Genomic DNA, 16,155 nt, shown 5'->3' on the forward strand with positions numbered 1-16,155 from the left:
TACTACTAATACACTCCTGGAAATGGAAAAAAGAACACTTGCTCCGGACACTGCGAGAGGGCTGTACAAGCAATGATCACACGCACGGCACAGCGGACACACCAGGAACCGCGGTGTTGGCCGTCGAATGGCGCTAGCTGCGCAGCATTTGTGCACCGCCGCCGTCAGTGTCAGCCAGTTTGCCGTGGCATACGGAGCTCCATCGCAGTCTTTAACACTGGTAGCATGCCGCGACAGCGTGGACGTGAACCGTATGTGCAGTTGACGGACTTTGAGCGAGGGCGTATAGTGGGCATGCGGGAGGCCGGGTGGACGTACCGCCGAATTGCTCAACACGTGGGGCGTGAGGTCTCCACAGTACATCGATGTTGTCGCCAGTGGTCGGCGGAAGGTGCACGTGCCCGTCGACCTGGGACCGGACCGCAGCGACGCACGGATGCACGCCAAGACCGTAGGATCCTACGCAGTGCCGTAGGGGACCGCACCGCCACTTCCCAGCAAATTAGGGACACTGTTGCTCCTGGGGTATCGGCGAGGACCATTCGCAACCGTCTCCATGACGCTGGGCTACGGTCCCGCACACCGTTAGGCCGTCTTCCGCTCACGCCCCAACATCGTGCAGCCCACCTCCAGTGGTGTCGCGACAGGCGTGAATGGAGGGACGAATGGAGACGTGTCGTCTTCAGCGATGAGAGTCGCTTCTGCCTTGGTGCCAATGATGGTCGTATGCGTGTTTGGCGCCGTGCAGGTGAGCGCCACAATCAGGACTGCATACGACCGAGGCACACAGGGCCAACACCCGGCATCATGGTGTGGGGAGCGACCTCCTACACTGGCCGTACACCACTGGTGATCGTCGAGGGGACACTGAATAGTGCACGGTACATCCAAACCGTCATCGAACCCATCGTTCTACCATTCCTAGACCGGCAAGGGAACTTGCTGTTCCAACAGGACAATGCACGTCCGCATGTATCCCGTGCCACCCAACGTGCTCTAGAAGGTGTAAGTCAACTACCCTGGGCAGCAAGATCTCCGGATCTGTCCCCCGTTGAGCATGTTTGGGACTGGATGAAGCGTCGTCTCATGCGGTCTGCACGTCCAGCACGAACGCTGGTCCAACTGAGGCGCCAGGTGGAAATGGCATGGCAAGCCGTTCCACAGGACTACATCCAGCATCTCTACGATCGTCTCCATGGGAGAATAGCAGCCTGCATTGCTGCGAAAGGTGGATATACACTGTACTAGTGCCGACATTGTGCATGCTCTGTTGCCTGTGTCTATGTGCCTGTGGTTCTGTCAGTGTGATCATGTGATGTATCTGACCCCAGGAATGCGTCAATAAAGTTTCCCCTTCCTGGGACAATGAATTCACGGTGTTCTTATTTCAATTTTCAGGAGTGTAGTATAAGTAGGAGATGACGGTGTCCACCCAATTGCCAAAAGTGGTTACAGCAAGGTGTTCAGGGGTTCAGGGGTATGTGCCAAGCCACACACACCTTTCGTTGACGATGATTGTGGAGGAGATGAGATGACGGAGTAGGAGGTGTGGCTACCGGGTCAGGCCAGTGAGAGCAGCCTGGCTGTGGTGATGGCTCTCGCTGCTGCCGCTGCTGATGTTGTTGTTGTTGCAGGCCTGACCCGCTAGCCTGACAGGTGGAAGGCCGTTGCTCTTGCTGATTTCCTATCCAGGAACTCCAGAGCAAAGGTGGCGCTGGGGCTACACCGAGAGCGGGCTGAGCGATGGCCGCAGCTGCGGCAGCTTCCCGGACCACGACTGTACAGTAAACCACACCGTTGTGCAGGGTGGCTTGTGTGCTGCGGCTGACTGGCCATATCCGTGAGGCTTGTGCACTTATTAAATGAACCTGTAACGAAATGCACCGCTCTTATTTCTATCTGTCTGGTATGGATCCCAGATCGACGGGCAATACTAAAGTATTTGTCGAAAGCGTGTTTTGTGAGCTACTTCCTTTGCTGATGGGCTAGATTTTCTGGGCGTTCTTCAAATGAATCTCAGTCTGGCATCTGCCTTACTCGCGATTAATCTGTGGTCGTTCCAATCCATCTCGCTCTGTACGCATGCTCCTGGGTATTTTATGGAGGTAGCAATTATGTGGTCGTAAAGTGAAGGGCCTTTCTGTCCATGTAATGAGGAATACACTTACATTCGAAACTGCATTCGGTTGTAGCTCTTGCCGTACTTCCGATGTCTCAACAAATAGTATAATTATAGCAAATTGACAATTTTGAACAGAAATGTAGCTAGGAGTGAGTACTTTAACTCAGCATTCGGATACAAGATAAATACACTATAGGACAGACAGTTCCTTTGCTAAGTGATCTAAAAGACAACTGCCTTGCATTAGACATGTAGCATTGCAAAATTAAAAATATAAAATAAGTAATGTGAGTTCCAACAAATAATGTTTCTTCTCAAGAAAGTCAGTTGTATTTCCGTAGTTTACAAAGGACATCAACTACAATAAAATAATTTTAATTCTATATTTTTATGAAAATGAACGACGTCGGGTCTAAAAGCCCACTGTTATGCAAACAAGGGTTAACTCCTGCTGTGTGGCACTGACCATCAGGAAGTCATAACGTTTCTGTGTCAACCATAAACGACACCATGTCCTAGATTCTGGCTGCAACAATGCGGAAGGAGGTTAAAGTGGAAGCAGGCACGTGGTGGAGGGTTGCTACAGTGGGATTTGGCATTCTCCTAACCGAGGACGCTGGAAACAGCTGATGATGTCGTAGATGCGACACGGTCTATGGCTGTGACCCATAGCATTACACTTCTTTCCCCACAGGGAGAAGTGGCCCTCGATATTCCTGTCTGTGAACCAATTGCAACATAAGCTCTGGCGTATTCACTATAATCCTGTACTTCACTCATAGTGTCACTGTTTCCTTTACACCAGCTACACTTCCCTTGTTGTTCTGTTTGTACTTGGCACACACACACACACACACACACACACTGAGATTTGCGTTCATGCTTTGCTCTGACTTGGCCAGTAACTTATTCCTATGTAGCAGCTTTTAACTCCACTGTGCGGTTGTTAGTGGCTATTAGGGTGGCATCCTCACACTACTGCTTGATTTGCTTTTACCTACACATCCCTGCTTCATCTTCTACAAAATTAATAACCTGCTAAAAACCAAACTAAACTAAACTCCGCCCGAAAAGGCCCGACGATAACGACCGGCTACCATGTCATCCTCATCCCACAGGCGTCACTGGATGTTCATATGGGGGGGGGGGTGTTGTGTGGTCGGCACACTGCTCTCCTGGGTGTATGTCAGTTTTCTAGATGGGAGCCGCTACTTCTCAGTCGAGTAGCTCCTCAGTTTGCCTCACGAGGGCTGAGTGCACCCTGCTTGCCAACAGCGCTCGGCAGACCGGATGGTCACCCATCCATGTGCTAGCCCAGCCCAATAGCGCTTAACTTTGGTGATCTGACAGCAACTGGTGTTACCACTGCGGCAAGGCCGTTGGAAATAACTACTACCCATCAATAATGACTATTAAGTAGAATACACTTACCTTGCTGTAAATTCTTCTTTAACCTATGGGGGACCAAACTGACCTCTGTGAATTGACTGGTATGTGCGATACTGGCCAGCATAAACTTCATAGTGTGTGTGTCCTGTCATATCGCACCTTAGCAAATCAGGACAGTTTACCTATCCACTGTAAAACTGCCTTGGTTGCATTCTCTACATGTCGTGACTGGAGAATCTATCCATAAAATACACAAGCTATAATTATATCCACTCTTTTAGTAATTCCTTATTAAGTCCTCTCGCCATAAAAGATTTACCCAGTGGCCCCACTTACCCAGTGGCTCACTTCACCTTTGCTTAAGAAAGGTAACGCAGAAGTCATAGGAAATTACTGGCCCATTTCTCTGCTGTCACCATTCTCAAAAATAATAGAAGAAATGAAATACAGATTAATAAAGTACCTGAATAAATACAATCTTTTATGCGAATCACAGTTTGGTTTCCAAAGTGGCAAAAATACAGAGTCAGCCATAGTAGAATTCACAAACTCATGCTCTTGACAAAGATGAGTGTGTCACAGGCATACTTTTGGATCTTACTAAGGCCTTTGATACAGTCGACCACAAGGTCCTATTAAATAAATTAAAAGCATTAAAAATAAGATGGGTACCTAAGAACTGGTTTCGATCATACCTGGCAGATAGGGTACAAAGAGCAGAGATAACACATACTTCAAATTGGTCTAAATATCTAGTAAAACACTTATCAGAACGAAAATACATTAATATAGGGGTTCCGCAAGGTAGCGTATTAGGACCAACAGTGACTTTCCCAGTAGTGTTACTCATGGTGAAAAAATGCTCTTTGCTGATGACAGCAATATCATTGTCACTGAGAAAACAAGAGAACTCCTTGCAGAGAAAGCAAATGAATCCCCCAAGGAAGTTTACGATTGCTCAAAAAGCAATAAAGTGACATTGAACATAAAGAAAACTAATGCCATGGATTTCAGTTTGAAGAGGGAAAATGACAATGTTAAATTGAACTTACATGGCGTCTCTATAGACTGTGTAAAAAATTCAAAATATCTAGGAATAAATATTGATTCTCAGTTGAAGTGGTGTGAAAAAACCAAGGTACTTGCAAGCAGAATGTCATCAGCATGTTATTCCCTTAGAATCCTATCATCAGTGTGCAACATGCAGTGTCTTTTAGTTACATATTATTCATATGTACACTCAATTCTTAGCTATGGCGTTCTTTTGTAGGGGAATAAATGCACAAAATATGAACACAGTTTTCAAACTCCAGAAAAGAGCCATAAGAATCATAACTAAAAGTTGTAGTAAAGCCCATTGTAAAGATCTGTTCAAAACGCTGGGGATTTTAACTGCTCCGTGTGAATACATCTACCAGTCAGTTGTTCACATCAAAAATAACATTGGTAATTACTGCACATACAGTTCTGTTCAAAAAAATGGCTCCGAGCACTATGGGACTTAACATCTACGGTTATCAGTCCCCCAGAACGTAGAACTACTTAAACCTAACTAACCTACAATCACACAACACCCAGTCATCACGAGGCAGAGAAAATCCCTGACTCCACTGGGAATCGAACCCGGGAACCCGGGCGCGGGAAGCGAGAACGCTACCGCACGACCACGAGCTGAGGACAACAGTTCTGTCCATGACCATGGAACAAGAGCTAGACTCAACTTACATTTGCCAAGAAAAAATAAACATAAAACTCAAAACATCATCTTCTACCAAGGGATTACACTGTACAATAAATTACCAAAATACATAAAAGAAATTGCAAAAATACACTTATTTAAAAGGGTAGCTAAAAAGTACCTGTTATGCAATACATTTTATGTGTTGAAGGACTACTTCTATAAAACAAAGTAGGGGTTTGGTAAAGAAAAATGTTAGAGAAATAAATAATAATAGTGATTATAAAACATCCAACATTCCATGTAACACCTTTGCACTATGTTTTTTTCCTTCTTTTTTCTTTTTCTAGAAAAAAGCGTACCCTCAAGATATGCACTGCACAGTAGTAACACCTCTTTCTTCTGAACTCAACATCTCACTCATTATAGACGGATGCTAACTCAGTTTTTCTGGCTAGCAAATGGGAAGTTGTGGTACAGAAAACGGCCCAGAGATCACCTGTGTGTGTGTGTGTGTGTGTGTGTGTGTGTGTGTGTGTGTGTGTGTGTGTGTGTGTGTGTGTGTGTGTGTAGTGAGTGAAGTGTTATGAAACATTGTGTGTATTGTGTGTGCAGTGACTGATAGTGAGATATGACTGAACAGGGAGCCATTACATTATTTAATAAGTTGTTTGCAAAAAAAGTATTGTATACCTGGAATAAATCTAATGATTGTCCCTAACTAGAAGTCTGTAATTGTATGTGTATACGAATTAGCTTATTTTAAATTTCACTAAACTCTTAAATACTTTGACATGTCCTATATCCTTGTAAAAAGAGATCTAGGAATGAGTAAAGCTACTACTACTAACACTACTAGCAGCTCTCCATTATTAATGGCCTAGCTACAGGTCCCACATATGGTTCACCTATGTTGCCCAGTAATACTTTTGCTTTGTTGGCTAATTTTGATGGATCAGCTAGAGATCCATTAATGCGAACATTGTTCCTCGAGGGACATAGAGCGGTTGAACCCTTTTGCGACTGCTAGGGCCGAATTTCTGCTGAGAAGGCCAATGTATGCATGCCTGTAACCTATACGAAATTCCTTAATATCCGACCAATGCGTTTCTAGCTACAAGGTTTTAAGGTGACCAGCCTCCAAAACTCGGACATCTTCTGTTCCTCGATGCAGCGGCAGTTGCTGAGAAACTGCACGTATTTTGTTGCACTCCTCGCGTTTTGCAACACCTGAACGCGAGTTTTGTATAATAATCCGTCCCATTTCAGATTATATATGTTTGTATCATGAGACTTTGTAGATTAGGAACTCAAATTACAGTTACTTGGCTGGGCATGTCGTTTTCTTTTTGGCAGGGTCACGAGAGTTGTTGAGAAACTGCAAGTACTTTGTTATAGTGTTTGTCTTTTGAAATATCTGATAGTTCAGTTCCACAGGATAATATTGCCATTCAGGTTACACAGGGTGATTTTTTTCACCGTACACAAACTCTAGGGATTGATTGCTGAGAGGATATGGAACAAAAGAGTTCTAATCAAATTATGTCCAGAAATGCAGGGCTTCCATGTTAGAGACCATTTATTCCATTACGTTGCTACAGAGACTGCGGCTCACTATGCGCTGTACCATGCAGCCAGAGTTACAGTGTGCGTGGTTTTCTCTTTGAGAGTGGTGCTGTTTTTCATATGTCTTGTCCTAGTGCCCCCTCCTGCCATGGTAATTGTTGTCAGAAAAGTGTCAAGCCAACGATTTTCTGTTACCCTCATATTATGCATACTTCTTTGTTGTTTATGTGCCTCAAAATATATAAATGTGTCGAAGTATACATATATAAAGTGTCAAAACAACTACTAACCTATAGAAATCGTTTTATATAAGCAGCACATTTGTTGTAGCAGGAAAAAGAAAGGAACCAGCGGAAAAATTCACAGACAATGTGAATATGTTCCTCTTTGCAAGACTCTGACAGAAAAGGGGGCAACAAGCTACCTCAATTCTTATTTAATCTTACTAAAGAAAAATTTTGGCATTCAAACACATTCACACATTTTTGTGCTGAAAGAGAGTATCAGAGAAAGGAGAGAAAGACAAAGGGAGACAATGTAAGTGAGAGTGGAGATAATGGCAGTGGAATATACTGCATGTCAGTGGGAGAAAAAGAAGACAGTGGCAGACAGACGAATATAGGCAGTGGCTGTGTGAGAGAGATGTTGCGTACGAAGGCTTTACTGTGAGATAGATTGGATAAAATTATTTAAAATGTGTTGTGTTAAAACAGTATAAATAAGTTCTCATGCCAAAATTCTTGTTGAGGTAGACGGAAAGAAGATTGGGGCAGCTGGTTTCGCTCTTGCCTGTCAGAGTATTTTACAAATGAATATATTCCTCTTTTTGTGTTCTGACAAACATTTTTCCACTGATAGAAAGGGTGTGAGTGTAAAAGTATTCAAGACAACAAACAATTTTTAAAAAATGATATCCTATGCCCATGACTTTTAAGCCATCTGCAGTTATCGAATTTGGGAAAATAATAGAAAAATAGAAAATAATAGAAAAATCACAAAGTGAATATTGTAATCAACTACTAGTATTTAGAAAACCCAATGAGGGATTCAGTTAATTTCAGATGTAAAGATTTCGGATACAAAGACTATAAATCAAAACAATGGAAATGAATAAGGACAAGTCCCTTCCTACAGAAGAACTAGTGGCCTATTTAAATGATGTGATATATATCAGTAGTATAGATCTTACTACCAGTTATTGGTAAGTGCCTCCATCCTTAGTCACAGCCATACCCAGCTTTTATTTTCAAAGGACGATCTTATCAATATAGTGTTACCTTTTGGTTTAAATGTGCCAGTACCAGTGTTCATGTGAGCCTTAAATTTGGGATTAGGCTATAAATTAGTGCAAAGTATTATTCTGTATATTGATGATTTGCTTATTATGTCTGAAATATTGTCAATTAATACAGCTTTATTGAAAGAGGTATTTGATAATTTTAAACAAGTACACATTGCAATGAACGTATCTAAATCTCTCTTTAGCATAAACTTTTTGTATACATAATAGATTCTAGAGAAATCTGAGGTAATGCCCATAAGGTGGAGGTGATTGCTTAATGCCCATACCTAGGAAGCAAAAATCAAATAGTTAATATCTCACGAGATTTCTATGAATGAATCAAATCAATAATCCACTATTATGCAGTTTTTGATACAGAGATCTTACTGGCAATAGAGTGACAGGGAAAGGAAAGTTTTTGCCCAAATCAGGGAGAACCTTGCACTGGACAAAATTGTTACACTGTAGCAATCTGGACGAAATATTGAGGGTTTCAACTAATGCTTAGGATTATGAATTAGCACATGAAGCCTTCCTGGGAGATTTAAGCAATACATAGAATAATATCTGTTGCATAGCTTTTGCCACTCAAATACTAAATGAAGGTGATCTTAATTGTTCAATTACTGAGAAAGAGGCACTTGCAGTTATCTAGAGCTTTAAATTATTTAAGGATCTTCAAGCTGGCAATAAAGCTGTAGTGAATACTGATCACTAACATCTTACCTTCTTCAGGAATAGTGAACTAATTCACAATATATTAATTAGATTAATGGAATTATACAGGAAGTTCAATAGAAATTCAATTTTGAAATGAAATATGCTACAGGTATTAAGAATATTATGACTAGCACTTTACACAGATAACTATCGGTTTTAAGGAAGCCCAGAGCTTGCTTGTGCCAAGCACAAAGTTTAGAATTTATTATATAAAGTGAGGTGACAATAACAGAGGTGTCAAGAAACTAGCTAAAATGATCATGAAGGAACAGATGACAAATCCTGTGTTGAATGAAGTTTAAATCTGTACAAGAAATCAATTTAGCAAATTGTAAGAAGAGTAATTGGTTACTCTACAAAGGAATATTATACTGGCCTTGCTGTTACAAGATCCAGGAAGCGAAACTGCTAAGCAAATGTAGAACGACTCAAATGTGCTGAAGTATTGAGAAGTGTGGCAGACAAAATTACCCTGAAATACCTAAGAATCCTCCCAATCACCCAACTATCAGTGTCACAGTCAAATGTAGAGGCATCTTTTGTATTTTTTGTTTGTATACTGTTTGTTAATTTTAGCTGGGAAAGTGTTTACTGTTTTGTAAATTTTTTACTTGCTAGTTGACAGAGAAGCAAGACAAGGACATTGGATTTTAAAAATTTCCAATATCTGGAATACATATTCTGCTCCAATCCAAGACTGTGCTATGTACATAGGTAGCTAATATGTGGAGGATAACGCCACTGCTGAGGAAAAGTATAGCTGGATCCAGTTTTGAGTTATTCCAGAAGAGCTGGTGTTAGGAGAGTAGGAACATTTACTATTGAAGAATGGTTGGGGAATTGCTAAGAGTTAGTAAATCTGAGAGTATATGATATGAAGATGTGTATAAATATGCAGTCACATAAATAGTATCAATCGTTCATGCGGTTATAGACCGGTAATGTCCTAGATATAGTGGAAAAGATTACTAGATGAAGAGTGATGGATGGTTCGTAATAACTAATTTATTAAGTACTTGGGGAGTGCTGCGGGGGAGCAAACTCCGAAATAATACTTCTATGAAAGCAATTTGCCAATGCCACTGATGCTGTTTTGTTAGCAAGTATTGGTGTTAATCCAATAAGGTGTGCTGTTCTTTTAGGATTTCTGATTAAAGCATACACATACACAATCACATAGAGTTACGAATAAATTAGTAACCCCTATGTAACTTGCTATATACACACCTGTATACACACCTAATATTAGTATTTGAATGCAAGGCATTGTGTTTACTAGAATGTATATCCAATGAGTACCTTCAGTTTGTTTCTTCAGAATACAGTTTTGTGACTAAGTTTGAAGGGAGTAGCTGAAATAGAAGATTCATTTTCTTTGTAACACAAAGATTTGTTATTCTTTATGCCAATAAGCGTATCTCACTGATTTTTAATAGATCACCTACAGAAACTAATCATAGTATGCCCTATTTACTGCTAAGGATGTATAATTGAAAGAAAGGTTATATTTTGATTGCAGTTCTTGCAGACAAACTGTTTAGTTGAAGAATATTGTAAATCTCAAGAACATCTTATAACTTGAAGAGAGGACAGACATATGTCAGGACTGCAGATAGTGTATTGGGATATGTACATAACACACTTAACATGAGCACATAACCTGTGAAGCGCTGTTAAATGTTTACAGAACAACTAGAATTCCATTTCTATGATAATGTGTTACATAATGGGGCTATGCAAACTGCTCGTTTAGTGCATATTATTCTTCAAAGCTGTATAGAAGCAAAATTAGAATTATTATTACAATTAGAAAATAAAGGAAACATAATGAATACCAATACAGCATGAATTTCCTTGACATTTATAGGGAAATTAGAAACTGTCGTAATCATCAAATGGTTCAAATGGCTCTGAGCACTATGGGACTTAACATCTATGGTCATCAGTCCCCTAGAACTTAGAACTACTTAAACCTTACTAACCTAAGGACAGCACACAACACCCAGCCATCACGAGGCAGAGAAAATCCCTGACCCCGCCGGGAATCGAACCCGGGAACCCGGGCGTGGGAAGCGAGAACGCTACCGCACGACCACGAGATGCGGGCCGTAATCATCAAAATGTTAACAAACATAGATCAAATGTGACGTATTATCTTGTGCATGATGTTCATGGGACTCCTAATGGCACATCTTCGTTTGTTCATATTCTGTAATGAAGCTAAAGCTCTGAGCAATTAGTAACAAGATGGAAACCATTGAGCATATACTGTGCAGTTAACTACAACAAGTTTTGTTAAGGAATAATATTTTTCTGTGTATGTAAATCGTTTCATGAGATTAGGATCATATTAGTGTTTAAATATTCCCATAAATCAATAAGCAAACAAAAATGGACATTTTAAGAGCAACTTAGCGGAGATACGTTAATTAAATTCAGTTTCAACAGACGAAGATTTCAGTTCCATATCACCCTTAAAACTGGAGTACGCTCGGCTCTGAGGGACGATATGTAGTGTTTCAATGTATTAGCTGAAACATCGACGTCTTTTCCCGCCTGAGCGACGCAGGTAAATAGCAATTAGTTGTTGGAACGTATATTCTTAGGTGGTCATCGGTGTATTAAAGAAATGTGCTTCTTTCTGTTTTGAAATGTGCAGCACTCGAGTTCGTGACAGCACGTGTCGCTGTGCAGGTCACCAGAAAGAGTCAGCCGACACCGGCGAATGAAAGATTTTCACGATCGTGTTGTGAAGAACGCTAATGTCTGTGTTACGCTGGGGTGAAAAGGTCATGGGACAACGATATGCACGTATACAGACGTCAGTAGTATTGCATACACAAGGCCTAAAAGTGCAGTGGATTGGCAGAGCTATAATTCGTATTCTGGAAAGTTCCATCATGATTATGGCTGCACGACAGGAATTAACAGTCTTTCAACCTGAAATAGTACGAGGTGCATTCAAGTTCTAAGGCCTCCGATTTTTTTTCTCCGGACTGGAAATAGATAGAAACATGCGCATTGTTTTAAAATGAGGCCGCGTTCATTGTCAGTACGTCCCAGAGATGGCAGCACTGTACAGCAGATGGAATTTTACCGCCAGTGGCGACAATGAGAACTGTTTTAAATACTTAAAATGGCGACGTTTTCCTTACTTGAACAGCGTGCAATCATTCGTTTTCTGAATTTGCGTGGTGTGAAACCAATTTAAATTCATCGACAGTTGAAGGAGACATGTGGTGATGGAGTTATGGACGTGTCGAAAGTGCGTTCGTGGGTGCAACAGTTTAATGAAGGCAGAACATCGTGTGACAACAAACCGAAACAACCTCGGGCTCGCACAAGCCGGTCTGACGACCTGATCGAGAAAGTGGAGAGAATTGTTTTGGGGGATCGTCGAATGACTGTTGAACAGATCGCCTCCAGAGTTGGCATTTCTGTGGGTCCTGTGCACACAATCCTGCATGACGACCTGAAAAAGCGAAAAGTGTCATCCAGGTGGGTGCCACGAACGCTGACGGACGACGACATGGCTGCCCGTGTGGCATGTTGCCAGGCAATGTTTACGCGCAACGACAGCACGAATGGGACTTTCTTTTCGTCGGTTGTGACAATGGATGAGACGTGGATGCCATTTTTCAATCCAGAAACAAAGCGCCAGTCAGCTCAATGGAAGCACACAGATTCACCGCCACCAAAAAAATTTCGGGTAACCGCCAGTGGTGAAAAAATGATGGTGTCCATGTTCTGGGACAGCGAGGGCGTAATCCTTACCCATTGCGTTCCAAACGGCACTACGGTAACAGGTGCATCCTACGAAAATGTTTTGAAGAACAAATTCCTTCCTGCACTGCAACAGAAACGTCCGGGAAGGGCTGCGTGTGTGCTGTTTCACCAAGACAACGCACCCGCACATCGAGCTAACGTTACGCAGCAGTTTCTTCATGATAACATCTTTGAAGTGATTCCTCATGGTCCCTACTCACCTGACCTGGCTCCTAGTGACTTTTGGCTTTTTCCAACAATGGAAGACACTCTCCGTGGCCGCACATTCACCAGCCATGCTGCTATTTCCTCAGCGATTTTCCAGTGCTCAAAACATACTCCTAAAGAAGCCTTCGCCGCTGCAGTGGAATCATGACGTCAGCGTTGTGAAAAATGTGTACGTCTGCAGGGCGATTACGTCGAGAAGTAACGCCAGTTTCATCGATTTCGGGTGAATAGAAAAAAAATCGGAGGCCTTAGAACTTGAATGCACCTCGTAGTTGGAGCTGGGAAATGCCATTTCGGAAATGGTTGGGATATTCAATATTCTAGAGAACCACAGTGTCAAGAGTGTGCCGAGCAAACCAAATTTCAGGCGTTACCTCTTAGCACGGACAGGGCATCGGCTCACGACCTTTACTTAGCGACCGAGAGCAGCGGCGTTTGTGTACAGTCGTTAGTGTTAACAGACGAGCAACAATGCGTGACATAACCGCAGAAATCAATGTGGGACGTATGACGAACGTATCCACAAGGACAGTGCGGCGAAATTTGGCGCTCATGGCCTTTGGCAGCAGGCGACCGGCCCTAGTGGCTTTGCTAACAGTACGATATCGTGTGCAGTGCCTCTTCTGGGTGCGCGGCCATATCGGTTGGACCCTAGATGACTGGTCAGATGAGTCCCGAATTCAGCTGGTGAGACCTGATGGTAGGGTCCGAGTGGGGCGCGGACCTCACGATCCCATAACCCAAGTTGGCAACAGGGCACTGTGCAAGCTGGTGGTTGCTGCGTAGAGATGTGTCCAGTGTTTACATGGAGTGTGTAGGGTCCTGGTTGTGTTCGGGCGCTTGGAGATGGTTTGCAGCCGTTCATGGACTTCACGTCCACAGACAACGATAAATTTTTATGGATTAAAATGTGCGGATATGGCCAGGCCACAGTTATTTGAAATTGGTTTGAAGACAATCCTGGACAATTCGAGCGGTGATTTAGTCACCCAGTTCGCCTGATACGAATCCCGTCGAACATTTATGGGATGTAATCGAGAGGTCAGTTCGTGCACAAAATCTTGCACTGGCCACACCTTCGCAATTGTGGGCAGCTACAGAGTCAGCATGGCTCTGTACCTCTACTGGGGACTTGAGTCCATGCCACACTGAGGCGCTACGTTATGCTGGGAAGAAGAAAGTTCGACACGACATTAGCAGGTATGCCATGATGTTTGTCACCTCAACGTCTACGGAAACGAAATAATTTCTTAAATGAAACAAGTTAAATGTCCTCGTTATGTGTGAGTTTTTAATAAGTTATCGTCACGTTTTTGCTGAGTTCTTATGAAGTTATTTTATGTATAGTGAAAATATTTTACTAAATAAATCACGAAGAAAAAGAAGTATTAAATGAATGAAAAAAATAATTTTGAGCTGAATTTCTATCAGTCCAGAAACCTCCTGTAGGCCCACCCGGTTAGCATCGCTGTCTGACTCGCTGCTTTTCGATCGGGAAGGCGGTTTTCCACACATCTCGGCGAATGCGGGCTGTTTCCCCTAATTCCGCCTCAGTTACACTGTGTCCCGGCGATTGCTGCACAGACTCTGTTCCCACGTATGCATACACCGTAATTATTCTGCCATGTAAACATTTAGGGCTGCACTCGACTGGTATGAGACGTTCCCAGGGAGGGGGGGGGGGGGGTCGTGGGAGGGGGGTCCACAGAACCACATAAAAACCCTGGGTTCGGTGTGGGGCGGCGGAGTGGTGGGTGGACGGCTGCTGTGGCCTGTTGTGGGGTTGTGAACCACGAAGGGCTGCAGCGGGACGAAGCCTCTCCATCGTTTCTAGGGTCCCGGTTTAATACAACATCGCCTGCTGTACAATTAACGAGCGTTGTGTACTCTACTAAAATGCTGTGGTTGCGAAAAAAGCAGATACTTTGAAAGTGATGTACTACCCGTCGGGAAAAATGTTAAGAAAATAATTGGAAAGAGTATTTTTTTCTGCTAAAGACTTTAGTCGACTGTAGATATTCCGACGAGATTTTGTCCAACTGTAACGACCATTTGAAGTCTCTAGTTTTAAAGGTACAGAGAAATCTTGCAATTCTCCTCTGAATAGTATAGCGAGTGTGCGCCAAGATAAAAGTTAATTGAAATATAAAAGTTCCAGTCATAAGAAACATCGAGTGAAGGGGGAAGACTGGTACAGTGAAGCTGGTAGTGGTGCTACTGCCGACACTGCGTGCATGTGACATCTTATCATAATGAACTCATCCACTGCAACTGAAGAATATTTTACCACGGAATTTTGTAGCGATACTGCGGTTTCTAACACCTTGACCTTTACGAATTCTTTGACTGACCTTCAACCGGATTCCATAGATGCTGAGGGCAGTAGCACACGAACAGCCGACGTTCCCACGCACCAGCTAATGACAATCTGTCTCTTCGCCCAAGTCGCCTATAGGTACATCAGTGAGTTTCCCCATTTGCGACCCTTGCCGTATCCACACTGAAGGGCCAAAGCAACCGGTACGCCTGCCTAATACCGTGTAGGCCTCCCAGGAGCACGCAGAAGTGGCGCAACACGACGTGGCACGGACTCGACTAATGTCTCAAGTAGTGCTGGACGGAACTAACACCATGAGTCCTGCAGCGCTGTCCATAAATCCGTAAGAGTACGAGGGGGTGGAGAGCTCCTCTGCACAGCACGTTCCAAGGCATCGCAGATGTGATCACTAATGTCCATGTGTGGGGAGTTTGGTGGCCATCGGTAGTGTTTAAACTCAAAAGAGTGTTCCTCTAGCCACTGTGCAGCAATTCCGGAAATGTGGGGTATAGCCTTGCCCTGCTGGAATTGCTAAAGTCCGTCGGAATGCACAATGGACATGAATCGATGCAGGTGATCAGACCAGACGCTTATGTGTCACCTGTCAGAGTCGTATCTACAGACACTAGCGGTCCCATATCGCTCCAACTGCACACGCCCCACACCATTACAGAGACTCGACCAGCTTCAACAGTCCCTTGCTGGCATGCAGTGTCCATGGATTCATGAGGTTGTCTCCATAAATGTACATGTCTGTCCGCTCAATACAATTTTAAACGAAATTCGTCCTACCAGGCAACAATGTTTGCAGTCATTAACAGTGCAATGTCTGTCTCGATGGGCCCATACGAGGCGTAAAGCTTCGTGTGGTTCAGTCATCGAGGGTACACAAGTGTGCCTTCGGCTCTGAAACCCATATCGATGATGTTTCGTTGGATATTTCACACGGTGACACTTATTGGTGGCCCAGCATTGAAATCTGCAGGAATCTGGGGAAGAGTTGCTCTTCTGTCACGCTGAACGATTCTCTTCAGTCACCATTGATTCCCTTCTTACAGGACGATTTTCCGTCCGCAATGATGTAGGAG

General features: G+C 43.2%; 1 protein-coding gene across 1 annotated transcript in view; it reads left to right on the forward strand.

Moving 5' to 3' along the window:
• The window catches only part of LOC126108604 (uncharacterized), a 203,773-nt gene that overhangs the window by 186,878 nt on the left and 740 nt on the right, over positions 1-16,155 (forward strand). The window lies entirely within an intron of this gene.

Source organism: Schistocerca cancellata, chromosome 11, assembly GCF_023864275.1.
Source record: "Schistocerca cancellata isolate TAMUIC-IGC-003103 chromosome 11, iqSchCanc2.1, whole genome shotgun sequence".
Classification (NCBI taxonomy): Eukaryota; Metazoa; Arthropoda; class Insecta; order Orthoptera; family Acrididae; genus Schistocerca; species Schistocerca cancellata.